Genomic DNA, 9,694 nt, shown 5'->3' with positions numbered 1-9,694 from the left:
TCGTGGCCTCACAACTCCACAGAACTAAATGAAGCTCTCTTTTGGGGATCTGAGAGCAAATTCTCAATTGAGGGAATACAATTAATTCCCCATACCCAGAAGGGCATTTCTAGAAGAGAGAAACCTATATAGACGCTCTCTTGGATTATGTGGTGTGTGTGTGTGTGTGTGTGTGAGAGAGAGAGAGAGAGAGAGAAAGAGAGAGAGAGAGAGAGAGAGAGAGAGAGAGAGAGAGAGAGAGAGCACATGAATAGGTAAAGGAAGGGTGTATGGACAGGTAGCTATGCACCAAGCCCATTCCAGGCCTAAAGAAGTCAGAGAAAGTGAGGAGGTAGGAATTGCACGTGGGTGTTAGTGCCCCCTCCAAATGCTAAATAGCAGAAGGAGCCTAGGAAATTTGTGAACAAATAGGTGCAACAAAAAAAGCCCCTGGCCCACAGGTGCTCTGGGTGTGGCATGAACAGAGGGCAGAGGAACACAGTGGTCATGAGGAATTCCGAAGGACCTCACCGAGGATGGGACCTTAAAGCAAAATATACGGTAATTTACTCTGGTGGACAGACTCAGCACTAGAGGACCGACAAAAGGGAACCAGCTGGGACTATGGCGTGGAGCTCAAGAAGGAGAAACGCAGGTGGATGCTAGCTGTGGCCTGCGTGTGTATCTAAGAAAGGTTAAGGCCAATGATCTTGTGTTCAAGGCAAATGGAAAGAAAAGGAATGGGAAGAAAATTCTACCTTCACCAAAATGAATAAATAAGTACTACTTATCTTTTTGCACTGTGGAATTTAGTCCTTGCCTAGGCTTAATTTTCTAGCCAAACTGAGGCTAAACAAGCAGATTTGAGAACACAAGTCCTTCAAGGAAGTGATAACTAGAAAATGATAGATAGGTAAGTAGGTAGGTAGGTAGGTAGATAGACGATAGATAGGATAGATAGATGATAGATAGGATAGATAGATGATAAGATAGATAGATAGATAGATAGATAGATAGATAGATAGATAGATAGATAGATAGATAGATAGATAGATAAGCAGGAAGATCTGGGTTAAAGACTCATTCTATTTTATTGCTAGTTGAGAATGAAAAAGAAATGTCTTCTAGTTGATTCCATGGGAGAGACAGGAGCATGAACTCCATTTGTGCTCATCTCTCCCCTGCTTAGAGTCACTTGTAGATCACTCAGACATAGGACTTTGTAGAGAGAGGTTGAGGCTCATCTGATGAACCCTAGTGAATGTGGAGGAGGGTTGAGGCTGGTGTCCATGGGGAGGAGGGACCTGGGTGTGAGTCTAGACACAACAACCAGTTCTCCAGCTTGAGTGAATGCCTCTCTTGGCTCCACAGCAGCTGAAGGCTTCTGAAGCCAATTACTTCCAACACTAATGCTGAGATCCTAGAACACATACACAAGAGGGTGGGGTGCACAAGGTGATGTACAAACTGCCTGACAGCCGTAACTGGCAAGACTGCAGGCATCCCTTCGGGGTGCCTTGGTCCCACAGGCTGTACATCCATCAATATGAAGATGACATTGCCAGCCAGTGTGCACAAGCAGAGCCCATGCCTTTATCTCATTTATTTTCAGGACATAATAGCTATCATAATAGATCGACCCCAGCATTTCAGTAGCTTAAGAGAAAATGAAGTTTATTCCCGATTCACGCGATGATCTAAGGAGGATGTTCTTAGTCAGCAGGTAACTTTCTTCTCCATGTGATGACTCAGGGACTTGGTTTCTTTCGTTTTATAGGTGCCAGTCTCTGCATGTCTTGTCCATTCATCTCAAATGGGAAGTAAATTGGAGGTGGTATGCACATCTCTAACTGCCTTGCCTCCCAAGTAATGCCACATTTGCTCACATCCATTTAGTAGAAGCTAGTCACTTTTACTCATTCAAATGCAAAGGAGACTGAAATACAGTCCTTAGCTGGGCAGTCACTCTCCTGTGACCTCTCTAAACTGCAAAAGGCTCTTTTGTAGTAAATGATTGTCCTGCCACAATGCCTTTGCGATTAAGGACGGATATTTTAATATTAATGGCCAAGAGCAATATGATCTATGTCTGTGCAGTTTTCAGAGCCTTTAATATACATCATTTTTGTCTGATAAGAGCCATAAGAGGTAGATATTATTCTTTTCTGTCAAGCAGGTTACGAGTGGTTATATGATTAGCCTGGAGCACACGGACAGTACAGATCAGGGAGAGACATCGGTCTGATTCCAAATTTTGCTCAGAGTGCTTGTTCCAGAATATCATGACCTCTTGTAACAAACACAGAACAAAGAATGGGAAGAGGCTAGAATTACAGGAGGCTGAATGTAGCCAGAGAAAGAAGCCCACAGAAAGGCAGCCAGCTGGCAACTGGGAGCACAGGAAGAGGAACCAGCAGTTAGTTCTCTGGTCCTTCCACAAAGTCTTTTCACCCACCACACCCTCGTCCTTACTGAATGAGGAGCTGGTTAGGGTGATGCACCTGCAGAGCTCAGGGGCAGACCAGGGAAATTTCACTTTGGTAAAAATCATTCATATTGGTAATTAAAGATGGAGAGTTGTCTGGCCCCAGGAAGAGGGAATTCATAAACACATCTTCCAGGACAATGGTATTCAAAAGGATTGCCAGAAAACTACCCTGGCAAGTATGTCACGTGGCACTCAGAGAGGTGTGTCTTGGCCTGTTTTGTGTTGCTTTAATAAAATTCTCCTGGGTCTGAATACTTTATATAGAAGTATTTAGCTTGCATTTCTATTGGTTCAAGACCATGGTGTTGACACTTGCGTAGCTTCTACTGAGGGACTTATGATGTGTCACAACATGGCTAAGAAATGAATGGGCATGTGTGGGGGGGGGGACAAAGGGAACCAAAGAACTGACTCACATTATAACAACCCATTTTCCCCAAAACTACCTCAGGAACCACACTGATGCCTTCACGGCAGAGCACCCAGAGCCCAATTACCTCTTAAAGGTCCTATCAGCACTCTCTCAACACTGTTATGTTAGGAGTTCAGCCTCATTGTGAGTGTTATGGGCTACACGTAGCTCAGTGATAGAGCACGTGCCTAGCATGAGTGAGGGCCTGGGTTCAATCTTCACCAAGCAAGAACAACTTCGGTAGAGACAGATCATATATAAAGCCCAAACCATAACAGAGAGACTCAAACTGACTCTATAAAAAGTGAATTTAGCCTTTCCTAATCAACATAAAGCTTCCTTCTTTTATTTTTGTTTCACATTTATTGTTTAATATATAGATAAAAATTATGTATAAAGCATATAATGTGTTACACATACTGATATGTGTATACACTATAAAATTATTTCAATCAAACTAATATTATATACACGTGTCACATATATGTGTATACATTTATAACATAAATATATGCATATATGCATCACTTCATATAGTCACTCTTTGGTATGATAAGAATGCTTCAGCTCTACTCTCAGGGAATTTAACGTTTATGTTCCATACACTGTTAACAATGGTCATCATGCCATCATGCCTCAGATCTGCAGAACCTATCTGCAGAACATAACTGCAAGGTTGGACTCTCTAACCAGCACCTCCCCATGCTTCTAATCCCAGTCATTGATAGAACTCTTCCAATTTTCTGTTCCATTCATCTGACTTTTTAGTAACGTTCCATATATAAATGAGATCATGTGCCATTTGTCTTTCTGTGTTCGGCTTGTTTCATTTAGTCTGGTTTCTTCTAAGCTCCTCCACATTGTACATAACAAGATTTCCCTTTTTTTTTTTTTAAGACCGAGTGGTTGTTTTGTTTCTGTGTGCTGTGACAAAATACGCTTACAAAAAAGGGAGAAGGGAGTTTAATTTAGCTTATAATTCCAGATTACTGTCCATCATCATGGAGAAGTCGAGGCAGGAACTTCAAATAGCTAGTCCTTACTACAACCAAAGTCAAGAGCAGAAAGAAATTAATGCACAAAGCTTGCTTGTTTGTGCTCAGCCTGATTTTTCCATTTTGGTACAGTTAAGGAGCCCTGTCTAAGGAATAGTACTGCCTACAGTGGGCTGGGTCTTCCCATATCAATTGACGTAACTAAGACAATCCCTCACAGACATACTCACAGGACAACCCAACGTAGACAATGTGGATATTCTCTTCCAAAGGAAACCATAGGTTGTGCCAAGTGACAATTAATAGCTATCACAGTAATAGCCCACTAATTTATTTATTCCTTTATTCAACAACACACACTTAGATTGTTTCTATATTTGGATACAATCCAAAAATTGGAAATCGGATATTGTGACTAATCTCTCAGTGACTATAGGTACACGATGTCCCTTTGGAATACAGATGCCATTGCATTCCTTATGAACTCAGAAAGAGGATGAGTCATTCATTCTTCCTAAAATTTTTGGAAAGGGCTTGACCCAATGTCAACTATTTTGGTGCCTCAGAATGTTTAGATTCTGGCTTTTGGTCTTCATTCTTTCTGCTACATCTCAAGTTCTTCCTAACTTCTGGCTCAGCGGGAACTGGGTGTCTCGGTCATCTTTTTTACACCTGCGTGGCCGTGGAATTGCTCCAATTCTGCATGGTAGCTGTTTAGTCTTTCATTATGATGAAAGTACAACTTCCAACTCTGCTGCCATTTCATACTTTGATACATTGGACAAGAATCAAGCTAAAGAAAGAGGCCAGCTAGTGTTCATAGCTCATGTGGTCTATCTTATTATTGAGGACATAGACCATTATGGATGCTCTCTGGTAGGCTTTCATGTGGGTCACTATTGTTCATACTGTGGACCTCATTCCACACCTTCCCCAAATTTATTCATATTTTAGTCTGTTTTCTATTTCTGTTACTGAATGCCATAGACTGGATATTTTATAAATATAAGAGAAAGTCTTCCACTAATGGAGGCTGAGAAGTCCAAGGATAAAGGGCCATAACTGGCAGGAGCCAACTCACTGATGGGAACACTATGCAGAATCCTAGGGTGCACAGGGCATCACATGGTGAAACAGTACAAACCTACTATCTCCTGCCTTTCTTCTTACTATGAGGCCACTAACACACTCATGGATGCTTCCAATGCTTGCTAGTATGTAATTCCAAGTGATTCCCAGAGGCTCCACTCTAGATAGTATTGATACATAACTGTGAGGATTATGCTTCAACACATGTTTTGGAAGGGACAAACACCCAGACCATAGCGCTTAGCCACTTACTAAGCTGCTGTGGGATGTCCTATATGCTGTGAATATATGTTGCTATGATTGATTGATAAATAAAATGCTGATTGGCCAGTAGCAGGCAGGAAGGATAGTGTAGGGGGGACAAGGAGAGAGGAGAATGCTGGGTGGAAGAAGGCTGAGTGAAGAGTCACCAGCCACCAACATGTAAGATACCAGTAAGCCACAAGCCACGTGGCAAGGTATAGATTTATAGAAATGGGTTAATTTAAGATATAAGAACTAGATAGCAAGAAGCGTGCCATGGCCATACAGTTTATAAGTAATATAAGCATCTGAATGATTATTTTTAAGTGGGCTGTGGGACTGTGGGGGTTTGGTGGGACCTGGAGAGAAACTCTGCAGCTACACTAAGGTATTAATAGAAGTTCATTATTAGATCCATAATTCAAGCCCAAGTAGACATGTAGGTGTCTGAGAGGATTTCCATCCACCACAGTCTTTGAGGGTATTCTAGTTAGGGTTACTATTGCTCAGGTGAAACACCATGACCAAAAGTAAGTTCAAGAGGAAAGGGTTTATTTGGCTTACACTTCCACATTGTAGTCCATCATTAAAGGAAGTCAAGACAGGAACTCCAATAGGGCAGGGAACTGGAGGCAGGAGCTGATGCAGAGACCATGGAGGAATACTACCAACTGACTGGCTTGTTCCCCATGGCTTGCTCAGTCTGCTTTCTTAAGAACCCAGGACCATAGCCCAGGGATAGCACCACCCACAATGGGCTGGGCCCTCCCCTACCAATCACTAATTAAGAAAATGCCCTACAGATGAATCTTATGGAGGCATTTTCTCAAATGGGGTTCCCTTTTTTCATATGACTCTAGCTTGAAGTTGATATAAAACTAGCCAGGACATGGGGTCATCCCCAGTAGTGCTAGGGCATGGCACTCTCCAGATCTAAATGATGCCAGCTAGCACACTGCACAGAGGCATTCTTGAATTAAGCTTATGGGTTTTGTTTTCTTCTCATTTATAAATTCCCAAAAAGTGTCTGAGATAGAGGGAATACAGCTGTGTGTACATTCACAATGAGACTCTTAGCCAACTGTTTATGCAGCCTATAGGTGCATTCTTGACCTGATAGGGATGTTCTCTCCATATCTCTTCAATTTGAAGATGGGATGCTGTTGTGCAAGCCCATATAGCTTGTTGGGTAAGGTACCCAGGTCTGCGTGGGTAGTTTCAATGACCTGATTTCAGCCCTTCCCCACCACTATCCGTACAACTCCTGATGGAGCTGAGTGTTGTAGTCATGGGGCCACTGGGTCTTGATCTACACCCCCAGTCTTCTCCAGAGCTACAGGAGAAAGTCTTCAAGAGCATCCTGGGAGGACCACCAGCTCTTCACATACATAGTCACAGCTACAAGATTGGTTGGCACCTCATGTCCCAGCTCTACTCCCTACCACCACCACCACCACCACCACCACCACCACCAATACCACCACCCACATGCAGCAGATTTGGTGATCAGCATCATCTAGACACTGAGCAGGGAGGGGAGATGAAGAACCCAAACAGGAAGCAGATGAAGATCAGCCTGTATTCCCAGTGTTTGGCAGGGCTTAGATGGGTGAGGGTCCCACTGGTGAATGGACACCCCAGAAGAGCCTGGTTCAGCTACAGTCTCAGAAGCAGGGGCCCTAAATCAAAGCTGACATGGAGTATATTCGTGTGGGAAAATATGAAAGAGGTCACACCAAAGCTGAACTGCCCATACCAAAAAGGCCAGCTTGCACAATGGGGGAGAAAAGCTAGCGTTAAACCAAGAAGTGACTATGTGGTGGCTTGAAAGAAAATGGCCCCCCAAAGGGAGTGGCACTATTAGGAGGTGTGGTCTTGTTGGAGGAAAAGTGTCACTGTAGGGGTGGGCTTTGAGGTCTCATATATGCTCAAGCCATACCCAGTGAGATAGACCACTTTCTGCAAGTCACGATGTAAGACTCTCAGCTCCTTCTCCAGCACCATGTCTGCCTGCATGCCACCATGACTCATCATGACGATAATGAATTAAGCCTCTGAAACTGTTAGCCTCCCCCAATTAAATGTTTTTCTTTATAAGAGTTGCAGTGGTCATGGTGTCTCTTCACAGCAACAGAAACCCTGAGACAGCTACAATGAACGCAGAGGGCTACACTGCTCAGAGACCCTCATGGTTTCTCTTCCTTTTCCTCCTCCTGTCTCCATCACAAAGAATTATAAAGCAGAGGAGTGGCTGGCCTGGAGCCACACTGGAGCCCCACTGTTTTCCTAGCAGTCGTGGACGAGAACACTGTGCTAGGGCTGAGAGGGGAGGAGAATCTGAAGCAAGTTGGACATTGAGTTGTATGATGGATTGGAACTGCACTTGTAAGTAACTGAAGTGACCAGAACATCATGGCGACAACCCTGGCTATCGTTAAGGAACCCACTCCACAATGGAAGATGACTCAGAAGGATGGGGAATCAAACTAATGGCTACAGAAGACACAGAAGTTTCCAAGCATCACACAGGGCATTGGATCCTTGAGCCAACCATTCTCCTCCAGGGTTACCTGAGCCTGCCCTTCCCCCTCCAACTTCTCTTTTCCTGCCCACACTATGAGGGTAGCAGGGTTCTGACAGAGCCTGAGAGACAGCCTCTAGGTGGGGTGCTGAATTCTCACAGAAAGGACATGTGCACTCACCTTCCCACTTTGCTGAGAGGGAAAAATGGTAGTTGTCATGAACATTCTAAACCTGTCAGAAGTCATGGGCAAAATGCATTGTGCAAAATGGGATAAGCAAGTTGTTTTATTCTTAGATTAAATTCTGCACATGTAAAATCACACTAGGATAACCTACATTGTAATAACAGAGTTTTTACTAAATACTTCTGATTCTATTTCCTCACTGCTGTGGAGGTGATTTTTTTTAAAGTCACTGGAACATGAGCAATGTGACTGTGAGTGTTAGTTTCTGTCAACTTGACACAAACTTAGAACATATCTGGGCAGGGGGAATGTCAACTGAGTAATTGCCTCCACCAGATTGGTGAGTCCGTGGGAGCATTTTCTTGACTAATGATTTAGGAGGGCCAAGCCCACAGTGGGCGGTGCCACCTCTGAGCAGGTGGTCCCGGGATGTATAAGAAAAGTAGCTGAGCAAACCAGGGAAATCCAGTCAGTTGCAGTGTTCCTTGGTAGTTTCTGTCTCTTCTCCTGCTTGAGTTCTTGCCCCTAATTCCCTCAGTGATCGACTGTAATTGGAACATGTCATCCAAATAAACTCTTTCCTCCCCAAGTTGGTTTTGAGCATGGTTTTTTATCAAAGCAATAGAAAGCAAACTAAAACAATCATATATGTCACTTCTGGATAGGAAGCAGAGTGCAATTGACCATGTTCCTCTTCCTCTGCTTCCACTATCAGGAAGGATGCAGTCTTCCTTGGCCTGGCTCCCTGTATGAGGACAGTATAAAGAAGTGTCCCATCTGACACGAGGTCTAGGTTGTCCCTTGTGTTTTAGCCACAGAAGTCATGAGGCTTGTATGTTATTGCAGCTCATCCTGGTCTCTCCTGACTGAGTCATATTAGCAGACTGATAACTGTCCTCCATTTTGCAGGTAGGCTACGTCCCAATGTGCAGCACACCTTTCTATCAAGTGTGTGGATTATTCAAGGATGGCCTTGAGTTTGGGGACATGCCTGGCTTACCACATTCAGGATCATCAACCATTAACTAGAATCAATAGTGCATTTAAGAGGACATGGGCAAAAGGGCTGTTGTGGAACCTACTCTATTAAGAAGGGAAATGGTACAGAGCAACGCAGAGTGCTGAGACTACATTGTTAAGGTGGCTGTTAGAGGCGGCAGTGGCAAGCACAAGGACTCTTCCAGAGTGATCTACCCTATGCCAACAAGAAGCAGCAAGAGACAGGTGGCTGGCATACTCAGCAAGAGGAAGTTGGTAGTAGGCAGGGTGCGGCCAAGGTTAGGGCCTTCCTAGCATGCCATGAAAATCGCAGAAGAGTAACAAATGCACGCTGAAGGGCTGAGGGGCTTGGGGGTGCTTCCTGGAGATCTAACTTCCCCTGTCCCCATTTGTGCAGCAAGAAAAGGTCAAGGCTCCCAGGAAAGACTTGAACCTCCTTAACGCCGTAGATGTGATCTTGCAGGTCAGTTAGAAACTTTGGGGATAAATGGCCAGGATTCTAATTTAGTTCTCTCTCTGAATTGTTTGATGTTTTGATTTTTGTTATGTCTCTGTCTGCCTGTCTATCCATCCATCCATCCATCCATCCATTTATCCATCCATCTTTCTACAAAGGTATTAGGGCTGTCAGGTTCAACCCCTTTGGGAAGCAAGGATTATCTCTGGGGACCCCTGGGACCTGGAACCCCATCTTCTGTCAGACTCAGTGGTCCTGAAAAAAATGGCCAGCCCCAGCAACCTCATGACCTTCCTGCTGAACATGTCTCCAGTGTTCCCTCCT

The sequence above is a fragment of the Peromyscus maniculatus genome, chromosome 14 (assembly GCF_049852395.1).
Source record: "Peromyscus maniculatus bairdii isolate BWxNUB_F1_BW_parent chromosome 14, HU_Pman_BW_mat_3.1, whole genome shotgun sequence".
Lineage (NCBI taxonomy): Eukaryota > Metazoa > Chordata > Mammalia > Rodentia > Cricetidae > Peromyscus > Peromyscus maniculatus.
Note: the sequence above shows the minus strand (reverse complement) of the source record.